The sequence below is a fragment of the Bos taurus genome, chromosome 1 (assembly GCF_002263795.3).
Source record: "Bos taurus isolate L1 Dominette 01449 registration number 42190680 breed Hereford chromosome 1, ARS-UCD2.0, whole genome shotgun sequence".
Classification (NCBI taxonomy): domain Eukaryota; kingdom Metazoa; phylum Chordata; class Mammalia; order Artiodactyla; family Bovidae; genus Bos; species Bos taurus.
The window spans coordinates 83,412,119-83,435,406 of record NC_037328.1 but is presented as its reverse complement, the minus strand read 5'-3'; the positions used below and the strand labels follow the sequence as shown (position 1 = coordinate 83,435,406).

Sequence of the window (23,288 nt, the reverse complement as noted above, 5' to 3'; positions counted from 1 at the left end):
GTCTTCTAAAGCCTCTTCACGCAGGCCCCTGTGCTACTCATTATCCCTTCCCAGCCTGCATTCCATCATCACAGTGTCATTCCTACACTCTTACCAGCACTCAAAATTTACTCACCCTTTTGATTTCCCATTCCACTTACTCTACCACCTCCAAGTATATCAACCCAATGATTGGCCTTTTCCTCTCCTTCTCCCAAACTATTGATCACAAGTGGAGAACATCAGCTAATTTATACCTCTAAAATTGTGTGATCTCCAGCTGCAACTGGGCAAGACTTCTTGGCCAGACTTCAGCACGGACCTCCTCTCTTCTCTTTCTTCTCTCTATAACAGCTCATTCACCACTCTCCTGATGTATGCCACTGTCTTCTGTTCTTAGCAGTTGATCTTGCTTTCTCCTTCAAAGACAAAGGACATGAAGTAGAACCTCTCCTCCCATACTTATTTCCTGCCCTCTCTGTTCTTCAGGATTTAGGTGTCCCTCCTTCATCTGAACTCTGAATCTCATTCATGTAGCATCTTAGGGAGTTCCTTCTACCTCCTCCTCTGATTTTCATCCTCTCTATGAGCTCTTTCCCATAGCATTTAAACATACTCTAGCCTTTACCATTTTAAAAATCCTTCTGTAGCCCCAAGTTCCTTTCTGACTCTCTGTGTGCTCAGTCATGTCTGAGTTTTTGTAACCCCGTGGACTGTAGCCCACCAGGCTCCTCTGTCCATGGGATTTCCCAGGCAAAAAAAAAAAAAACACAGAATGGGTTGCCATTTCCTTCTCCAAGGTATCTTCCCAACCCAGGGATTGAACTAGTGTCTCTTGTATCTCCTGCATTGGCAGGCAAGTTCTTTACCAGCTGAGCCACCAGGGAAGCCATTCTGACTCTACCCTCTTTTTAAAGTCTTTTGAAAGTCTGTAAAAGAACTCTTAAAGTTTTAAAGTCTCTCCTTTGCCTCACTTCTTAATATACCACTATCTGGCTCACATACTCACCACTACAGAAATCACATTTTCCAAGAGCTCCAATTACATCTTTGTAAAGTCCTTATCTTATTTAACAAATTTGATGCTCCTGATAACATTCTCCTATCTTGACTGTAGTCATACTTTTCCTTCTCTTTCATGGGCTCTTCCTCCACCTCTGCCCTAAATTCTCAATCATCTGGCTTTCTTCTTACCCTGTCAGTAATTATCTGGGTAATTTTTTCCACTGCTATGGTTTCAGTTACAACTATATTAGTTAGATCCTAAATCTAAATTAGATAGATCCTAAATCTATCTTCAGACAGGATACTTTTATCCAAATACTTTCTAGAGATTTATGTGTGAGTCCATAATATGGAACTACTAGAACCTGAAACTCAAAAACCTTTTTTTCCAAAAAGATTTATCTTATATTTCCTTTTCTGGTTGATAGCAACAAAATTGACTGCTTATCAAAACCAGGAGCTGAGGAGTAATTTTTCCTGTTATTCAACCATTCTTCAAATATTGAGTACCTACTTTGTGCCAGGAATTCTTCCTCTTTATATCTAAATCTATCTAACTTCCCATCCTCCCTACCAATGCCTTAGTTTCAAGCCTTCATCATTCCTTGTGTGGAAGAGCCTTCCAAGTGGTTTGCCTAAGTTCAAAATTCCTTGTTGCCATGCAACTGAAACAATACTATCTGAATAGAGGATTTATTGAAAGATAGCTGAGGCTCACAGAGTTGATGAAACAGCCACGTGTCATACGTGGAAAGTAGGCATAAACTGGGGAAGCTCTAGAGAGCAGTGAAGCAAGATACACAAAATGTTCTTTAAGCAGAAATAATCAGGATAAAACATCCCTAACTATCCACCCTGCTAATAAATGCATATTTACCTCACGGACTTCTCGATTGAAATCCCCGGTGGAAACACTCAATTAGCTGACACCAGTTCAAGTACCTCACTGGCTGCTAAGAGCCAAAGGGAGAAACAAAGACAAAGACACATATGAAGAGAGAGACACAGAGAGAGAGACTTGAATTCCTTACGGAGAGGAAAGCTTTGTTTCTTGTCAGAATAAATGCAGTGTGGAATCCCCAAAGTCTTGGGTGGGGTGGAGGGAGAGGAGGAATGCTTCATGGGCTTACCCATCTCTGTGCCTTAGCCTCCTTCTCCTGGAATGCCTGGCCTCTAGCTATCTCCCCCATGTTCTCTGAAAGAACTAGGATTCATTTCCTGGGGAGCTTCCGTGATCACCCTCTTCCCATCCTGTAACCAAGCAGAACCCTATGGGGCCCTCCCAGAACAGGAACTCTCTCCCTCTCCAGAAATTTTAATCAAAGAATAAATTTAATCAAACAAGTGAGGAAACACAGAAAGGAAAACAGTCAAGCAAGACAAAATACCAATAGTTTAGGCAATAAACAAAGTCAAGGACCTTTCCTCCCCAAGAGCTATAGATAATATTCTAAGCCATGTCCTTTGAGCTGTTTTGCAGATACTGAAACCCCCACCAAGTGGAAGAAGTTAACTATATGCTGCCCACAAGCTCATAGATCCCAGAACAGTTGGTACCAGGTTGATGATGTTGACTCCCACTTACCTAACTACCAACCAATCAGAAGACTGTCCACAAGCTGACCACACAGCTCACCTTTTTCCTGAAAGCCTTCATAGAATTTGGGTCTTTTAAGCACTAGTGTGTCCTGGACTCCTTGCTCGGCCCTGTAATAAATGCTGCACTTTCCTTCACCACCAGCCAGTGCCAGTAAGTCTGCGGCTTTACTGCACACAGGCAAGCAGACCCAAATTTGGTTTGGTAATAATCCCAGATGAGCTCTTACGTGCCCCCATTACTTCTTTTACATGTATCCGTGAGAGTACTTTTCTGTTTACTTGACTCTTTACCTCCCTCTCCCAGATAATGGACTGTTTAAAATCAAGAACCACATCTTGTTTGGTGAGGTTTAAGAATCTAGCCAAAAATCCAGCTTAGAGGAAAGGATCAGCTGGGGTGAGCTGCCTTAGTAGGTAGTTTTGGAAAGACTGAGGTCGCTGGAAAGTGAAAGAGAGAGAGAAAGTGGCTAGAAGGTAGTGTGCCAATGACAAATGGCCTATTTTGAATTTGCATAGAACTAAAAAAATCTTATCTGTATGTGCTAAATAATATTTTTAATGATTTCCTGGCATCTTACATAACAGTGACTTTCCCTGACCTTATTATTAGGTTTTGGGTTTCTGTCTAAATATAGGTTCAATAGTAACTTTCTCCTTACTTCTGAGTCCAGATCAAATGCTACCTCATCTCTGATGCCTTTCCTGGTTCCCCAAATGGATTTATTTCTCACTTATTGAAGGCAAGGACTAAGTCTGTCTTGTTAACCTAACTCTATCCCTAGGACCTCGCAAAGTGCCTGGCACAGAGTAGGTGATGAATATTTATTTAACTGATAATCACCAAGGGAAGCAGAAGAGACTAATTGAAAACTAGAGGAATAGAGAAGCCATAAAGACTCCAAAGTTCTTTAATGATCCCTGGCTTGGTTCATACTTATTTCTTCTTTCTTGCTATGCTAAGTGGAAGTCCTGATGGATTGTTACCCAATCTTCTATTCCTGATTTAGCCCACTACTGCTATCCCTAACCCCACCTGTACACCTACCTCCACATCTGCAATGGCCCCATTTTTATCAAAAGCATATAAATTACTTTCAGAATAGTGTTGTGAAGAATTCCATGGACCCCCACCTCAGCAAAACAATTGTAACTGGTGAAAATTATTTAAAAAACATTTAAAGTCTCTAGAAAATATTCTAAGGGCATATAATAAGTGAAAAAACTTATTCAAGAAAATTTGCTGAAACTTTGTTCTTTTGTAAGAATAGAGTCTGTAGCACTTAAACCACTATACATTCTCTACCTCTCCTTTCCCCCTCAACTCAATATTATAGAAGCTACACTCCAAGTGGATGTGATCAAGATGGGTCTTGGGCTTCCCTGTGGCCCAGTGGGTAAGAATTCACCTGCCAATGCAGGAGTCACAGATTCGATCCCTGGGCCAGGAGGATCCCACATGCCGCAGAGCAGCTAAGCCCATGTGCTACAACAATTGAGCCTGTGCTCTAGAGCCTGGAAGCCACAACTACCGAGTCAGTGTACTGCAACTACTGAAGCCCATGTGCCCTAAAGCCCCTGATCCTCAACAAGAGAGGCCACCATGATCAGAAGTCTGTACTTAGCAACTAGAGAGTAGCCCCCGCAGGCCAGCAACTAGAGAAAAGCCCGCGCAGCACTGAAGACCCAGGGCAACCATAAATAAATAAAATTATATTTTTTAAAAAGAAGATGGGGCTCACCTGCTCCCAAGCAAAGAGGCCTCCATGTGAGAGGGAGGCCACCAGCATGTCTCAGCCCCTACAGCTCTGTGTCTTCATGAATATCACTAATTTCCTGGTGAATATCGCTGAGAGGCAGAAGCATCCTTCCTCCAACCAGCCCCTATGTCTATGGCAAAAGGTCTACGCCAAAAAATCAGGCCAAGCACCTGACTTGTAAAGCTGACTGTTTTTTTTTTATTTCTAACAGAGTATGGGGATGTTCAAGCCTAAGGGAGCTTTAGAAAACAATGAAGGTAAACAGTTAAGAGGATGCTGGTAGTGTCAAGATATCAACAGATGACATGACAGGCGAGCTAGATTACCAGTGAGAATCAGGGGGAAAAAAACAGCTAAGAAGACCTCTCTAAGGATCAGAATAAATCTAAAAGGCTGGCCTCGAAAACCAACACTGCAAAGGAGTCAAAACTAAATTGAACTTCATGAAAGTTTAAAACTTCTGTGTTTCAAAGGATACCATCAAGAAATTGAAAAGACAATCTACAGAATGGGAGAGAATGTAAATCATATTATCTGATAAGGGACTTGTATCTAGTTTGTATAGTGTAGTAGTTTCCTAAGACTGCCATAAGAAGGTATCACAGACTGGGAGGCTTAAACAACACAAATTTATTGTCTCAAGTTTTAGAGGAAAGAAGTCTGAGATCAAGGTATTGGTGGGGTTGATTTCTTCTAGGGACTCTGAAGACGATAATGTTCTGTGCCACTCACCTACTGCCTGGGTATTTTCTGTCAATCTGTGGCATTTCTTACCCTCTGCTACATCACCCTCTTCTCTGCCTTTATCTTCACATGATGTTCTACTTGTGTGTATATCTCTCTGTGTCCAAGTTTTCCCTTTTTTATAAGGACACCCACAGTATTAGATAGAGAAGGCAATGGCACCCCACTCCAGTACTCTTGCCTGGAAAATCTCATGGACAGAGGAGCCTGGTAGGCTGCAGTCCATGGGGTCGCTAAGAGTTGGACACGACTGAGAGACTCACTTTTACTTTTCACTTTCCTACATTGGAGAAGGAAATGGCAACCCACTCCAGTGTTCTTGCCTGGAGAATCCCAGGGATGGGGGAGCCTGGTGGGCTGCCGTCTATGGGGTGGCACAGAGTCGGACACGACTGAAGTGACTTAGCAGCAGCAACAGTATTAGATTAACCTCCACCATAAAACTCCATTTTATTTTGGTTAAATAAAGGGTCATCTTTAACCTATTTGGTTAAAATAGGGTCATCTGTAAAGACCCTATCTCCAAATAAAGTCATATTCTGAGGTACTGAGGGCTAGGATACCAACATATACTTTGGAAGAGACACAATTCAACCCACAACATATAAAGAACTTACCACTCAATAAAATAAAATTAAAAACCCCAATAGGCAAAAGATCTGAGTAGACATTTCTTCAAAGAAGATATACAAATAGCCAATAGGCAAAGGTGCTCAATTATCATTAGTTATTACGGAGAAAAAAAGACAGGCTTTTGGGTTTGCGGGGTCTTTTAGTTTAAATAAATTGGGTTTTTAAAAAAAGACATAACAAATTTTGACAAGCATGTAGAAAAAATGGAATTCTCATACACAGCTGCTGAGTATTTAAAACAGTACAGCTGCTTTGGAAAACAGTCTAGTTGTTCCTCAAGAAGTCAAAAATAGAGTTACCATATAACCCAGCTTCTAGGTGAGTATCCAAGAAAAATAAAAACATATATCCACGTCAAAACTTAAACATCAATGCTTATAACAGTATTATTTGTAATAGCCCAAAGGTGGAAGCAACTCAAATGTCTATCAAACAATGAATGGATAAATAAAAAGTAGAATTTTATTCATTAATAAAAAGGGACAGAGAACTGATTCATGCTACAACATGGCTGAATTTTAAAAACATTATGCTAAGTGAAAGAAGCCAATACAAAATTTTACACTTACTGTAAAATTCCATTCATATGAAACATTCAGAATAGGCAAATCTACAGAGACAGGGGTCGATTGGTTGTTGCCTAGAGATGGAGGGTCTCAGGAAATGGAGAGTGACTGCTGACTGGCATGTGGTTTGTTTTGGGGTGGTGGTTGCATAATTCTGTGAATATACTACAAACCATTGAATTGTACACTTTAAAATGAGTTAATTACATGCTATATGAATTATATCTAATAAAGCCACTATTTTTTTAAAAACTATATAAATTCTTTCTTTCAAGAACCTCATCCTACCCCAAGTTGCTATTAGAACTGTACTTGAGAGTGAGAAAGAACAAAGGTTCTTCCTTGTTTCCAGTGCAATTTTCTTCCTTGAGTCTAGAAGCAATAGGATTTTACCCTGCTCAGCATCTCCTTATGTGGACAGGGAGGCAGACTTATGGATAGATAATTACAATACTACATGTGAAGACCTGTAACAGGCACAATGGGTATTGTAAGTACAGCCAGCGCAGATTTTTGAAGCCAGATGGCCCTGGGTTTGAATCCCAGCTCTGCTACTACCAGCCTCCACTTCCTCCATTATAAATCATGGACAAAAATAATGAGCTATGGGATTCCTGAAGGAATTAAAGGAAATACTGTCATTGGAGCATCTATCAGAACGCCCAGGGCAAGGCCCTGCAGGGCAGTGTTTCTCATACTTCAGTTGCATGGGAGTCACCTGGAGATTCTGTTAAATTGTAGATTCTGATTCAGTGGGTCTGGGATACAGCCTGAATCTCTGCTTTTCTAACAGGCTCCCAAGTGGTGGCCCTAGTATTGGTTGAGGACCGCTGGTTAGGTAGTAGAACTATGAAGTCTTCATACCCTTTGTATGAAGTGTCAAAGGAGTGTAGAGGAGGAAGCAGTAAATTAATTCTTCAGACGGGAAGGCCAGAGCTGGACTTTCCTTGATAGTAGAGAGTTTGCCAGGAATGGGAAGGGGATGTGCATTCTAGAAGAGAGGCAGAGAACAATCAAGACCTTGACATAATAGTGGAAGATGACTTCAGAAGTAACTTATGGGGACTTCCCTGGTGGTCCAGTAGTCAAGACTCCTGTGTTTTCACTCCAAGGGGAATGGGCTCTATCCCTGGTCAGGGAACTAAGATCCCAAATGCAGTGTGGTCAAAAAACAAACAAACTTAGAGAATGTGGTAAGCAACAGCCAGAAACTGGGAGAGTAGGTTGTAAATGATTTTAAACCAGATGTTAATGAGTTTTAATTTTAGCCTAGGCCAGTGGTGCTCAGAATGTGGTTCCTGATCAGCACCTTCCCCAAACTTGATAGGAATGCACATTTTAGGACCCACCCCAGACCTACTGAGTCAGAAACTCTGGAGCAGGAGCCCAGCAACCTATTTTCAAACAAGTCCTTTAGGTAATGTGGATGCACATTAAATTTGAGAACCACTGGCTCTAGGTAATGGGGCTGGGTCACTGGGAGGTATTTTTAATAGTAAAGTGAAGTGATCAGATGTGTGTAGTAGAAAGCTGACCCAAGCAGTTGAGACATAGTAGATAGGGAGAGTAGGAAGGCAGAACAAGCAAGTGGGAGGAGAGGAAGTCCATGAGCAGAGAGGGTGAACGCCTGGACAAGGGCAATGGCGGAAGAAATAAAGGAGAGAGCTGACCTAAGAAGAATTTAGGAGATGGATTCAGTAACACCTAAAGACTAATCGGATATTACCTGTGAGGGTAAACAAGGAGTGGATGGTTCCAAAGTGTGTATCTCAGGTAACTGAGTGGGTGGTGAAACTAATCAAAATAGTAAGAGAAAGGAGAAAAGTAAGCCTTGGATGGCAGAGAGTGGGGCGAGGTGGGGGATGAATTTGATCATGAATAGGCTCAATTTCAGAGAAGGCAATGGCACCTCACTCCAGTACTCTTGCCTGGAAAATCTCATGGACGGAAGAGCCTGGTGGGCTGCAGTCCATGGGGTCACTAAGAGTCGGACACGCCTGAGCGACTTCACTTTCACTTTTCACTTTCCTGCATTGGAGAAGGAAATGGCAACCCACTCCAGTGTTCTTGCCTGGAGAATCCCAGGGGTGGGGAAGCCTGGTGGGCTGCCGTCTATGGGGTCACACAGAGTCGGACACAACTGAAGCGACTTAGCAGCAGCAGCAGCAGGCTCAATTTGCTCCAGAGTTATAAGGGGAAAGGTTGTAAATGTACTGAAAATAATGGTCCGGGTTCAGGTTGGAGGCCTAAGTCCATGATCTAGATTTGGAACTTGTTGGTACATAAGGGGTAGTTGAAGCTGTGCCTGTGGAGAAAATTATTCAAGAAATGAGAACAGACCAAGGACAGAAAACACAGAAATCTCAGCATTCAGGCATAGGCAGAGAAAGAGGGGCTGGGGCTGGAGAGTGAGAAAGAGCTATCCAAGAAGCTGAGGAAAATAGGAAAGCAGCACATCAAAGAAATCTCATATAGGAATACACGAATGTGTATCATATAGGAATGTGTTTGGCTAAAACAACAGAAAGTCTGGCCAAAGGTTGTTTAAAGAAACAAGTGATATTTTTCTTATAGTGGCAAGTTGGTAATCCAGGCCTGGTACCATTGTAGAAGACCCAGTCTCCTGCTTTCTTTCTGTCCCATTTTTAAGGTGTTGGCTTCTAACTCCAAGGTTGAAGGATGGCTACCATACCTTCAGATGTGACATCCAAATTCAAGGCAGGAAGAACGGGGCAGAGAGGCCAAAGCAGGACTAGCTACAGCTCTCCCCTTTTTGGGGGAGTCTCTCTTTATATTCTTTGAACTTGGCTAAGTTCTCTTGTCTGGAACTGAGTCACACAGTCACTCCTGGCTGGAAGGGAGGGGAGGAAATTGAGTGTTTAACTCTGGCTTCAATAGAAGAAGGCAAGGGAGAAGGGTTGGGAGTGGGTGTGCATCTGCCAAACTGTTGTGCATGCCACACCTAAACGGAGAGAGACCCAGTGATGAAGCGGGGGCTGAGGAGAGGCACAGCTTCTCTCTGTGACTTATGCTTTTGCACAAATAAATCTTTTACACAAAATATAAACATCAACATTGTACAAGCAGTATAGGATTAAGAGTTAAAAAAAAAAAGCTCCCAGCTATGATTCCCAGTATTATTATTACATATATTTTAAAAACTCTAAAACAGACTGCCTTCATTCTGGGCCATAAAGATCCAAGCTCATTCTACACACAAACTCTGACTATTCAAATTCTCCACTTGGTGTTATCTATAATGAATAGAATACAAAGCAGCTCAGCAAATCCTGGCAGTTTCCCCGACTTTTGTTCCTTTTATAATGGGCACCATTCTTCTCTAGGCACATTTATGACTGTCCTGACATTATCTGCTGCTCAGCTGGGGACACCAAACCTGGATGAGTTTACTCTGAACATATGAATAAGGCATTTTGTAAAAATAGGAGAAACATAATGGCCATACAAAGTGTAAGAGTTTGGAAATGTTCGAAGAATAAAAGTTATTATGCACATGGTATGTCTCACTGCCAAGCTCAACCTATACAAGATTTCTCTTCCTAACTAAAACACCGTGTTCATTGGTGTTGGAAGAATGTGAGATCTGATCATAGGGACAGCATCCCACAATATGCCTTTGGGTGTGCTGGGGTGAAGGCCGAATAAGACTCCTAACATCTGGGTCAACAGGATAGCACTCTGGGCAGTGACTGATTTCTGAAACCTGATACAGGGACTTCTCTGGTGGTCCAGTGGCTAAGACTCGATGCTCCCAATGCAGGAGGCCTGGGTTTGATCCCTGGTCAGGGAACTAGATTTGACATGCTCAGTTCAGTTAAGTCGCTCAGTCGTGTCCGACTCTTTGCGACCCCATGAATTGCAGCATGCCAGGCCTCCCTGTCCATCACCAACTCCCGGAGTTTGCTCCAACTCACGTCCATCGAGTCAGTGATGCCATCCAGCCATCTCATCCTCTGTCGTCCCCTTCTCCTCCTGCCCCCAATCCCTCCCAACATCAGAGTCTTTTCCAATGAGTCAACTCTTCGCATGAGGTGGCCAAAGTATTGGAGTTTCAGTCTCAGCATCAGTCCTTCCAAGGAACACCCAGGACTGGTCTCCTTTAGGATGGACTGGTTGGATCTTCCCACACTCCAAGGGACTCTCAAGAGTCTTCTCCAACACCACAGTTCAAAAGCATCAATTCTTCAGCGCTCAGCTTTCTTCACAGTCCAACTCTCACATCCATACATGACTACTGGAAAAACCATAGCCTTGACTAGATGGACCTTTGTTGGCAAAGTAATATCTCTGCTTTTGAATATGCTATCTAGGTTGGTCATAACTTTCCTTCCAAGGCATAAGCATCTTTTAATTTCATGGCTGGAGTCACCATCTGCAGTGATTTTGGAGCCCAAGAAAATAAAGTCTGACACTGTTTCCACTGTTTCCCCATCTATTTCCCATGAAGTGATGGGACCAGATGCCATGATCTTAGTTTTCTGAATGTTGAGCTTTAAGCCAACTTTTTCACTCTCCTCTTTCACTTTCATCAAGAGGCTCTTTAGTTCCTCTTCACTTTCTGCCATAAGGGTGGTGTCATCTGCATATCTGAGGTTATTGATATTTCTCCCGGCAATCTTGACTCCAGCTTGTGCTTCTTCCAGCCCAGTGTTTCTCATCATGTACTCTGCATATAAGTTAAATAAGCAGGGTGACAATATACAGCCTTGACGTACTCCTTTTCCTATTTGGAACCAGTCTGTTGTTCCATGTCCAGTTCTAACTATTGCTTCCTGACCTGCATACAAATTTCTCAAGAGGCAGGTCAGGTGATCTGGTATTCCCATCTCTTTCAGAATTTTCCACAGTTTATTGTGATCCACACAGTCAAAGGCTTTGGCATAGTCAATAAGGCAGAAATAGATGTTTTCCTGGAACTCTCTTGCTTTTTCAATGATCCAGAGGATGTTGGCAATTTGATCTCTGGTTTGACATGCTACAACTAAGCATTTTCATGCCTCAACTAAAGATCCTGTGTGCCACAACTAAGACCCAGTGCTGCCAAATAAAGTAAACAAATACTGAAAAAAAAAAAAAAAGCTAACAGAGGATAATACAAGTAAATATTATTGAGAAAACTAAAGGATATAAAGAATTCTGTCAACAAATAAATTCAGCACTCACATTATTATTTATTTTTAATAACAGAGAGCTATAGTGTGGAAAACCAATGTAAAAACAGTGGGTTGCCATTTCCTTCTCCAGAGGATCTTCCTCACCCAGGGATTGAACCCGGGTCTCCCATATTATAGGCAGACGCTTAACCGTCTGAGCCACCAGGGAAATCTAAATAATAAATGAAAATATCACAGTATTATATTAACTAGATACCTATAGCTGATGAACGACATAAGGAAATATAACCAAATTAAAATCAGAAGTTTTCAGTCTTTAAAACTGACCCAGAAGTTAAAGGAGAACTGTTCTTATACATTTCCCTTTTTACATTGTCTAGATTCCACCACAATCAAATCATATTACAGCTGAAATTGTATATTACCTTAACTTTACAATTAATTCTCAGATATTTGTAGCCTATGGTCAGATGATCTTTTTTTTAACAACTTTATTGAGATACATACTTATGCTGTGAACATTTCTGTACAAATTCTGTGTGGACATATGCTTTCATTTCTCCTGGGATTTGCCTAGGCGTGTAACTGCAGGGACACCTGATAACTCTGTGTTTAATATTTTGAGAAACTGCCAAGCTGTCTGCCAAAGCACCTGCATCTTTCTACATCAGCAACATTATGAGAGCTCCAAGTTCTCCTCATCTGGAGACTTTATTTTTGTATGAAACAAATACAGAGAACTCAACCGATTCCGGCCATAAGAAGTTTCCTTTAGGATAAATAACCCCCTTTTGGGGGGCATGAATGAAAATGTCTTGCATCATTTCCTCCACTCTCCAAATTCATATGTACAGTGACTTCCCAATCCACAGATGAGAAGCCCAATGCATGGTTTCTTTGTGGGTTAGGATAGAGTTTGGTAAGATCTACAAGGGTGGGATATAGTTTTGTAAACTCCAAATATGTCAACTTAACATTTGGTTTCTTGTTTGGACTTGGTTGGGGACAATCATTTATTTTTAACTACTTGAGTGTGTAATTCCCAGGCACTGACTACTTTAACAGTTTGCTTGGGGCTGTACATGTGAGGTTCTCATTTTAAAAGTCTAATTGCTGTCTGCAATCTGGTTACCTCACTACCATAAGGGCTCCAGAAGTCCCACTCCTGTTCATCTTAGGAAGGGTGGTTAGTCTTCTTAGGGAGGAGGGCAAGACACCTCGGGTGTGGGGATCTCTGGGGCAGAGCTTAGCAATAATTTTCCATCTGAGTCAGATTCCCCTCCCACTCAGACAGAGCCTGGGGCTCATCACCCTTCTGAGGCTTTCCTTGGTTCTCTGGTTGCTGTTTTCAGTCTCCCTACTCCTGCCCTCTACCCTGACTGCCCCTCCACCAGAGCCCTGCAAGAAGCTGTTGGCTGCTGCTCCCAGAGTGAGCCCCCCTCCCAAATGCCAGCTCCTTCTCCTGGGTCAGTGCCATCATTCCTAGAACCTTCTTGACAAACTTTAGTAATTATTGTTTTTCCTTTCATTAATATTGTACATTTAACACCCAGCCCCTCCTCCCTCTGCTCACACTCTTACTAAGAGACTAGTGAGTCACCTAAATCATCCCACCTGCCTCTCCCAGTTAAGAGACTGTAAGACCCCAAACTGACTTAAACTCTATTTTACCCCAAGACTTGAAACTAAGTTTAAGCATATTGTCAAAGTCTCTCCCACCTCAGTCTCATATCAACCTTACCTAGATAAAATTGAAATTGAAAAGTTAGGAACTTCCCTGGTGGTCCAGTGGCTAAGATTCCATGCTCCCAATGCAGGGGGCTAGGGTTCGATCCCTAGTCTGGGAATTAGATTCTGCACGCTACAAATAAGACCTGGTGGAGCCAAATAAATAAATAAATAATAAATATTAAAATCAATATTTAAAAAAAGAAATTTAAAAGTTATTTAACATTTTGTTGCCTCGACTCTGTGTCGTTTTCATCTCATATACTTGGGATGATAGATTCCCTCAGAAGTATGATTGTATCAGAAGCATGGAAACATAGTTATGAGTTTCTCATACATATTTCATCCAAATACTAGCCTGCTTTTATCAATTTTATTTGATCAGATAACATTAAACAGAAATTTCACAAATAAAATAATTTTAAAATGCTTACCCATAGAATTTAGATGACTTTAGTATTTTTAATGTTCTACTTGGTATAGAGAAATAATACTCCAATATCAGAAAATAGCAGTGTTAATAAAACAATAAGTGGCAACTGATGCTCAGATTGGGATGGGGTTTGGGTGGACCATGCCCCGCAGGCAATAGGCCTTTTCTAATGGGGTTGTAACTTCCTCGTACCCAAGGTATCTAAGCTCTCAGACCCTGGTGCCAGACTGCCTGGGTCTGCAACGTATCTCTGCCACTTTTTAGCTGTCTGCTAAGTTACTCAACCTCTCTGTGCTTCAGTTTTCTCTTCCTTGAAGTACATACAATAATAATCAAGTTGTTACTTAGATTAAATTTGTGAAGTGCTTGGAACACTCCTTGGTTCACAGTGTTAGCTAATATCTAATTATAGCATTGTGGGTGGCCTTTTTCATAGAAGGCGAAATCCAGGTTAAGATGTGATATTTCTCAACATTTGAAATGGTGGCTTGTTTAAAGCCAAGTGTGACATTGCTGGCTGTGACCATGCAACCCCTCTAAACTGTGCTATCGCTTCTGCAATCTCACCAGCCCTCAGAGCCACCTGTTGATAAGGATATGTTGACGGCATCACCCACCAATTCTCTGAGCCCCAGAATTTGTGCACAGACCTGTTTAGTGTCTTTAGGCGGATGTCTTAAACTTAAAATAGTCCAAGAATAATAACTAGTCCAAGAATAATAACTTTTTTTTTTTTTTTTTTTTACTGCACTGGGTCTTCTTTGCTGCACAAGGGCTTCTCTAGTTGTGGCATGGGCTCAGTAGTTGTGGCATTTAGGCTTAGATGTCCCACAGCATGTAGGATCTTAGTTCCCCAACTAAGGGTCTAACCCTAACCTGCGTCCCCTGCTTTGGAAGGCGTATTCTTAACCACTGGACCACCAGGGGAGCCCTCTCCCAAGAATTTTTGATTCACTCACCACTGCGGCCAACACAGAAAATCTGTTGTCCCTTTAGCAAATGGCACCACCCTCCACCATCTGCCAGCTCCAGAAACCAGTCCCTTTCAGTCCTTTATCTCCTAATCTCCTTCCAGGCTCCAGGGCAGGTTAACACTGCGTAGGAGGCCTGGACAAGGAGGGGCCTGAAATCCATCCTCCAGCTGCGGGCCCCTGTGCAGGGCAAGCCTGCTTGAAGCCTGGGGCAACTTTTTCTCGGGTGCCATTTGGTTTAGCAGGGGCTAATCCCTTTCTCTCTTCCCCGGTCTTCTCCCAGTTCATTACCAAGTCTGTCAGTACTTTCTCCGCCATTCTACAATCTTTCTGTTTTCTTCCATGTCCACCACCCAGGTTAAGCTACCCTCATTTTTCACCTAGATGATCAAATTGCTTTCCAACTGTGTGGCTCCTTCTCTGTTCACACATCCCTCTAGTCATTCCCCACCCATTTGCTAGGTCAAATACATTATTTATTTATTTATTTGATATCTGATCTTATTTGTTTGTTACTCTTAGAACATCTCATTTTTGACTGGACTCAGACTTGGAAGTAGAAGCTCTCAGAGAGGACAGCCTCCGTCTCTTGGCAATCTGTTCCTGCCGTTTTTCTTTAGCCTCCTTCATTCTCTTGGCCAAAAGTTTAGCATATTCTGCAGCCTCTTCTTTATTTTTCTTAGTACGCTGTTTCTTCAGAGCAATACGCCGGCGTTTGTGTTGCAGAACTCGTGGAGTCATGAGACGCTGAATCTTGGGTGCTTTAGTCCTAGGTTTCTTACCGTCTTTGTTTAGGGAGTTTCGCACAACATATTGGCGGACATCATCTTCTTTAGAGAGATTGAAAAGTTTGCGGATTCTGCTAGCTCTTTTGGGACCCAGGCGATGAGGCACTGTAGTATCAGTGAGTCCAGGAATATCCTTCTCCCCTTTTTTCACGATGACCAAATTGAGAACACTCAGATTGGCATCCACAATGCAACCCCGTACAGATTTGCACTTTCGCTCTCCAGTCCTCCTTGGTCTGTAACAGGAATGCCCCTTACTCAGTAGCAGGCGAACTCGGCCATGGGTCAAGACACCCTGCTTCATGGGGAAACCCTGCTTATCGTTCCCGCCACTGATTCGGACCACATGACCCTTCCATTCTTCACCCAGAGTGTCAGCAGCAACTTCTGTGGCCATACGCTTCTCGTAGAAGGTACGAAGTTTTCGTTCATCGTCCACTTCAATGACCTTCTGGCAGCCAGTGGCTGGGAAAGAGATGTTCAGCTTCATTCTGAAGCAGCTGACAGCCTCCGAGGCGCCATGAAAAAGAGCTACATTACTTTAAAAGGTCAAATTAAGTACATTACTCTTCTGCTTAAAACCCTCTGATGACTTCCTGTTGCTTTTAGGTAAAGATTAACACCACCTACCTGCACAGTCTTATTCTTGTCTGACTCTCAGCCCCAGACCCAGGCACTCTGCTCTCATTGAAGTTATCCTGGATTTCTCTCACTTTGTCTTAGGTTTTATCATGATCTGACAGCTCCTATTGCTTCCAGGTTTTACTTAATGTTTTTTCAGGGAAGCCTTTTCTACCTCCATATTAAATTTGGTTCCCCTGTGCTGTGCTCTCTTAGCACCCTGCCCATTTACTTCCTAGAGCTTATTCCTGTTACTGAATTGTATACACTGGGTGATTATGTATAAAAATCAGAAGTTGTTATTTCTCTTCAAGCGATGCCAGCTTTCTCATGGGCTCTCATTCCTGTTGGGGACTGGGCTAAATTTAGGCTTGCCATACCACTCGGCCTAAAAAAAGAATGAAATTTTGCCATTTGCAGCAACATGGACAGACTTGGAGGGCCTTATGCTAAGTGAAATGTCAGAGAAAGGCAACTACTGTACGATATCACTTATATGTGGAATCTAAAAAATATAGCAAACTAGTGAATGAAACAAGAAAGAAGCAGACTCACACACATAGAGAACAAACTAGTGGTTACCAATGGGGAGAGGGAATGAAGAGCGGGAATACAGGCATAGAGGGAAGAACAGATTATTATGGAATCACATGAAATTATGCATGTGAAACTTGTGAAAATTGCAAAGCACTATAGAATTTAAAGACTCTTTCATTCAATCTAAAAAAAGTACTCTGGTAAAACAAACAAAAAAAAGCTTGCCAAAGTTGTATGGTCTTAAACCATCTCATTTTGGGTGAAGAGTCAATTTAAAGTTACAGTCCTATCAGAACTTTCCCCTCCTCACTCTTGACATTCCAAGATGGCCTGTGGGACCAAAGAGAAGCTTTGAGGCAATGGCCAGAGGAGTCTTAGGTCTGTGTGCAGAGCTGTGAGCTATAGCCTAGGTCCTCACTGGCCTTCCCAGCCATGTCCCTAGTCATACCTGGTCACCAGGGCCCGGTATCAGCTGCTGAGGTTGTTGACTGTCAACTCATAATCTGTTACTTTAGTACCTTGAGACTCTGATGTCTCACCTTCCCATCCCTGCTCCTCTCATCAGCTGACTGGGAGCACTTCAGCTCTTGTTGGGGTTTTCAGCTTTGCCCATCCTTGGGGTCTTAGCCACATTCTCCAGCCATTAACTGCATGGTTCTCATGCTACTTTCTTCTTGCCTGGCAGAAAGCATAAGAGAAGTCTGGGTTTCCGGCACACCATCTGCAAATTGTGGGCATGCAGCAGCACCATTTCAGATTCTTTGTTCTCCCTAATGCCGCTGTCTTTTCCTAAGCCCTGATCAATGTGAGACTTCTGCCAGAATTGGGCAGCCTTCCAAGCTGGGCCAGAGACAGTGGGCTTCAAGATTCCTTCACACTTAGCTGGATATTTCTAATCCCCTGCCTCAGGGTTAGATCCCCAAAGTGGGAGAATACAGATATGTCCATGCTGACCACTTATCCTACCTTTTTTTCTGTGAAATTTATTTTTATCTCCCAATTCCCATCCTCTTTTTGGGTTTTAGCGTAAGGCTAAGTGAGTTCTTCCCTGGCTTTTCAGATTAGATTGACTCTCAATCTCACGAGGGCAGAAACTGTTTTGTTCATTTCTGATCCACAGTATCTGACATAGTGCTGGGCACATAGTGCCAGGACATAGAATAGAAACACACAAAAAATTTGCTAAACAAATATTGCTTTCTTTTAAAAAATATTTATTTATTTGGCTGCACCAGGTCTTAGTTGTGGCGCACAAACCCTTAGCTGTAGCATGTGGGATCTAGTTTCCTGACCAGGGATGGAACCCAGGCCCCCAGCACTGGGAATGCGGAGTCTTAGCCACTGGACCATAAGAGAAGTCTTGAACAAATTTTTTAATCTGCCTTTACCCTAAATAGACATTAAGATCAGGAGGCCAACAATGACATTTTATAAATCCCTGTATTCCCTTATCATACAGAGCTTTGGAGTACTGGCCCCACTATTCATTTATTCAACAAATACATTTTGACTGCATACTATGTGCAATGCACTGGACTTGCTATTGGCAATATAGGAGTAAATCCTTTAAAACGTTTTTACTAAACATCAAACACATTCAAAAAATTGATAACATATATGTACAGTGAAAAAATAATGGAAACCTTGGTAATTTCAATGGTAAATCTTTACCTAGTGAAGAAAACAGATTGAAGGGGGACAGAAATAGATCCCTGGAGACCAGATGTGAGGCTATAGCAGACTTGGGCAGATAGATATGGGATTTGCTGTACTGGGGCACAGGGAGAAGGAAAAGGAAGGCTGAGCTCAAGAGATACTTAGGTGGAAGACAGAACTTGATGGACTGTTACTACTAGTTGCATGACCTAGATAAGATCTAACCTTTCTGAGCCTTCGTTCCTGCATCTGTAAAACAGGTTAGTAATAACTAGTTATTTGTATCCCTAACACCTAGCATAAAGCTTGGTATAAAGGATTACACACACGAAAATCATAGCTACTGTTTTCTTTGCTGTGGAAGCTTCATAAATGCCGGCAGAATATTTTCTTGGGGCTGCAACTTGCTACCTTCCTCTAAGGAGAAAATTATATATGATGGTGCTCTCACCAGAACAGACGCCCATTCTCCCTAGGCAGCAGGGCAGTGCAGGTCACGGTGAGAGTCTGGCACAGCCTCAGCCCCGCCCCGGCCCCGGCCGCGGCTCCGCCCACAACCTTGCGAGCTCTATCCCCCCGCCCACAACCTCTCTAGCTCCGCCCCCGGAACCTCGCGCGTCGCCGCCGCCGCCGCCGCGGCGCGCGCCCCGCCCCGTCCCTGGTGCTGACGTCCGGGCCAAACGGGCCGGGCGGGCTCCGCCGAGCCGTGTGCTTCCGCGGGCTCCGGGGTCGCTGGGGCCTCGTGGTGGGGCGGCTCTGCGGGGCTCGGCCCGCTTCCTCCCCTCCCCCGTGCCCTCTCGCGGCACCCGGCGGTGTCTGCGCTTAAGCCGGAGACCCAGAAAGAAGGTAAGTGTTGGCGGGAGCGAGATGGGACCGCCGGGCGCGCGCTCCGCTCTCCCGGGCATTGTCTGGGCGGGGGCGGCGCGGGCACGTGCGCGCCCCTCCCCCACCCCTCCTGAGGCGCCGGCCCCCTGGCTGAGGGAGGGAGGGGACGCGTGACTGGGGAGGGGAGAGGCCCCGGAGGAGGAAACTGGGTCCAGGGTGAGTGTGTGTGGCTGGGGAGTCTCCGCAGCGGGAACCCGGAATTTGGGTATGGGGGGGTGTTCTTTCTAAGGGGCACCGCGCTTTCTGAGAGGATATGGGTTCCCTGGGCCCCAGTGGCGGGAGCTTTTAGGATGTTAAACCTGGTGGCCTGCAGTGGGATTGGAGACGAAATTTGGTCCCAGCACCGGCAAGTTGTGAATTTATCAGCAAGAATCCTGGAATCTCCCTCCAACCTGTCGCCTTCCCTGTCGTTCCTCTCCGCCGTGAAGGATGAGTAGGATTTAGAAAGGTGGAGGATATTCCAGGGATGGTGCCCGCGTTAAAGCATCAGAGGTGTGAGACAGCGCGGGGTTGGAGTGAAAAGCTTGGGAAAATGAGTACTTGGGAAAAAGAAAGGCTGGTTTGGTGGGTTGTGGCCAGATTGCAGAAGACAGGTTTATCTCATAACCATTTTTTTTTTTTAATGATTGTAATTATGTTAAAAAAAATAGAAGTGGAAGAAAATAGCACCAATAATTGTACAACCCTGACTCCTCATTCTTAGAATTTTGATGTTTGCTTGTATTTTCTTTTAAGCTTGTAACTGTTACCGAGTTTTAACTACCATTTTGCATTCCCTTTTCTCGTTTACATGTTAAAATGCAATGTAATGTTATCTGCTATTCAGCAATATAATTTACTTTCTTAATGAGCAAGGAGCAGGCATTCATAGAAAAAATTTAAAATACGGGAAAGAAAAATGAGGAAAGGTACCATCGTTTTATTGTGTAGAGTTATCATTGAGTATATTTTTGGTTGTAGATGTTCTTTCAAAGATAGGAGCAGGTAAAGCTGTTCTTAGGAATTTCACTTTTATGAGAATTCTTTGAAGGTTTTAAGAAGGAAAGCATAATCTGACGGCTGTGCAGAGGAAGAGCAAGAGTGGAAACTGGAAGGTTGGTTAGTTTACAGTACTTTGAACTGGGTCCATGGTTTGGAGATGGAGGAGAGTAGAAAGATTAACAGATATTTTGGAGGTAGAATGAACGAGACTTGGAAATGAATTGGTGAGGGAAAGGGAGAGAACTCTGTTTTTTGATACTTGTTTTGAGCAACTTCGAGTAGATGGCAGCGTTCACTGAGAAGAATGGAAGAGAGCAGTTTGAGGTGGAAGAAATCATGAGTTCTGTTTTAGGTGTATTAAATTTGAAATGTATTTTAGATATGAAGTCAGTATATTGAAGAGGCAGTTGGATGTGCAGGTTTGGAGCTTCCAGAACAGACCTTAGAGTTGGAGATAAAAATTTGGGAGTACTCAGTATATAGATGATATTCAAAGTTTTGAGACCACCTGAAAGTACTTCATGGCAAATAGATGGGGAAACAGTGGCAGACTTTATTTTTTTGGGCTCCAAAATCACTGCAGATGGTGACTGCAGCCATGAAATTAAAAGACGCTTACTCCTTGAAAGGAAAGTTATGACCAACCTAGACAGCATGTTAAAAAGCAGAGACATTACTTTGCCAACAAATTCTGTCTAGTCAAGGCTATGGTTTTTCCAGTAGTTATGTGAGACTTGGACTATAAACAAAGCTGAGTGCCGAAGAATTGATGCTTTTGAACTGTGGTGTTGGAGAAGATTCTTGAGAGTCCCTTGGACTGCAAGGAGATCCACCCAGTCCATCCTAAAGGAGATCAGTCCTGAGAGTTCATTGGAAGGACTGATGTTGAAGCCGAAACTGCAATACTTTGGCCACCTGATGCAAAGAACTGACTCATTTGAAAAGACCCTGATGGTGGGAAAGATTGAAGGTGGGAGGAGAAGGGGACAACAGAGGATGAGATGGTTGATGGCATCACGGACTCGGTGGACATGAGTTTGAGTAAACTCCAGGAGTTGGTGATGGACAGAGAGGCCTGGCGTGCTACAGTCCATGGGGTCGCGCAGAGTCAGATACGACTGAGCAACTGAACTGAGAGCACTTAGGTAAAAACTATATAGAAAATTGAATAATTGAGTGAGGCTCAGGCATGACTGAGCGACTTCACTTTCACTTTCCACTTTCATGCATTGGAGAAGGAAATGGCAACCCACTCCAGTGTTCTTGCCTGGAGAATCCCATGGACGGAGAATCCCATGGATGGAGAAGCCTGGTAGGCTGCAGTCCATGGGGTCGCACAGAGTCGGACACGACTGAAGCGACTTAGCAGTAGCAGCAGGCATTTTAATGCTTGAAGATCTTATAGAGGAAGAAGATTGAGCACAGGACGGAAGGAACAGCCAGTGAGGTAGGAGAAAAAGCGGGAAACTAGTATCATGGGAGCCATGAGAAATAAGTTTCTGGTCCACGGAGTCTTGATTCCTCAGTGCTTCTGAGATGTTTAATGAGGTGCTCACTTGGATTTGGCAACACAGAGGTTATTAGTTTGGTCATTGGCGTTACTAACCAGACTGGAAGTTGGAGGTGGAAACAGATGGAAGTAACTGAATGGGAATGAGGAAGAGAAGGCAATGAGTGTGAATTGGGAGCAAGTGTCCCTTGTTCAACATACCTTATTTTCATCTCTCCCCAAACTAAATTTGATAGTTGAAAATGGTGTTTTGTTTCATGTTTCATTCCTTAATACTAGAATGTTTGAACATTTTTCACTTTTATTGGCCATTTGTGAATTTCTGTTCCTGTCCTCTGTGCATCTTTTTATTTGTGCTTGTCACTTTCTAATTGATTTTCTAATTATTAGGAGCTCTCTAGATTCTAAAAATATGTAGCCTGATGTAGAGCTTACAGAATTGTCCCCCTGATGTGTCCTCCCCCAGAATAAATGAATTTATTATCTGTACTCCATCAGGAAGAACATAGTTAATAATGGAAAAACCATACTTAACCATTTAACTTTTATGTATACATTTTTAAAATTGTAGTAAAATACACATAACATAAAATTTACCACTGTAACCATTTTTCACTGGTGTTAAACACATTCATACCATTGTGCAGCCCATTACCACCATTGATCTCCACAGCTCTTTTCATCTTGTAAAACTGAAACTCTGTCCCCACTAAACAGTAACTTCTCATTCCCCCCTTACCCCCAGCCTATGGCAGTTGCCATTCAGCTTTCTGTCTCTGTGTTATTGACTACTCTAAATATCTCATATAAGTGGAATCAAACAGTATTTGTCTTTTTGTGACAGGTTTATTTTACTTCGCATAATGTCCTGAAGGTTCATCCATGTTGTGGCTTATGTCTGGATTTCATTCCTTTTTAAGGCTAGATAATATTCCAGTATCTGTATATTTGTTCTTATTGTTCAGTTGCTCAGTCGTGTTTGACTATGAGACCCCACGAACTGTAGCCTGACAGGCTCCTGTGTCCATGGGATTATCCCAGCAAGAATACTACAGTAGGTTGCCATTTCCTACTCTAGGGAATCTTCCCGACCCAGGGATCAGACCCTCTCTCTTGCGTCTCCTGCATTGGTAGGTGGATTCTTTACCACTGTGCCACCTGGGAAGCCCTCTGACTATCTCCTAGAGTTTGCTGAAATTCTTGTCAGTTGAGTCCTTGATACTGTCTGATTATCTCATCTTCTGCTGCCCCCTTCTCCTTTCTTCTTCAGGCTTTCCCAGCATCCGGGTCTTTTCTAATGAGTTGGCTCTTCCCATCAGGTGGCCAAAGTATTGGAACTTCAGCATCAGTTCTTCCAATGAATATGAGTCCAGTTCTTTGGCGCTCAGCCTTCTTTATGATTGAACTCTCAACATCCATACATGACTGATGGAAAAATGATAGCTTTAACTATGTGGACCTTTGTTGGCAAAGAGATGTCTCTGCTTTTTAACATGCTATCTAGGTTTGTCAGAGCTTTCCTTCCAAGGAGCAGGCGTCTTTTCATTTCATGGCTGCAGTTGCCATCCGCAGTGATTTTGGAACCCAAGAAAATAAAGTCTGTCACTGCTTCCAGTCTTTCCCCTTTCTGTTTGCAAGGAAGTGACGGGTCTGAATTCTTAGTTTTTTGAATGTTGAGTTTCAAGCCAACTTTTTCACTCTTCTCTTTTACCCTTATCAAGAGGCTCGTCAGTTCCTCTTCATTGGTTCCATACCAGTAG

The 23,288-nt window shown here is 43.0% G+C and overlaps 1 protein-coding gene and 1 pseudogene across 11 annotated transcripts in view; one reads left to right on the top strand and one right to left on the bottom strand.

Moving 5' to 3' along the window:
* Positions 1-15,032: 15,032 nt before the first annotated feature.
* LOC782738 (ribosomal protein S6 pseudogene) lies at positions 15,033-15,870 on the bottom strand (annotated as a pseudogene).
* A 2,942-nt stretch (positions 15,871-18,812) lies between these two features.
* YEATS2 (YEATS domain containing 2) overlaps positions 18,813-23,288 on the top strand; it is a 102,660-nt gene continuing 98,184 nt past the window's right edge. For 9 of the 11 annotated variants that reach the window (XM_024984769.2, XM_024984827.2, XM_024984851.2 and 6 more), the window contains exon 1: positions 18,813-18,998. The gene's annotated coding sequence lies outside the window, so the exon portion shown is untranslated. Of the gene's footprint in view, positions 18,999-19,102; positions 19,194-23,288 lie in introns of those variants that run through there. The other 2 variants (NM_001105367.1, XM_059881287.1) reach the window with 2 other exon arrangements.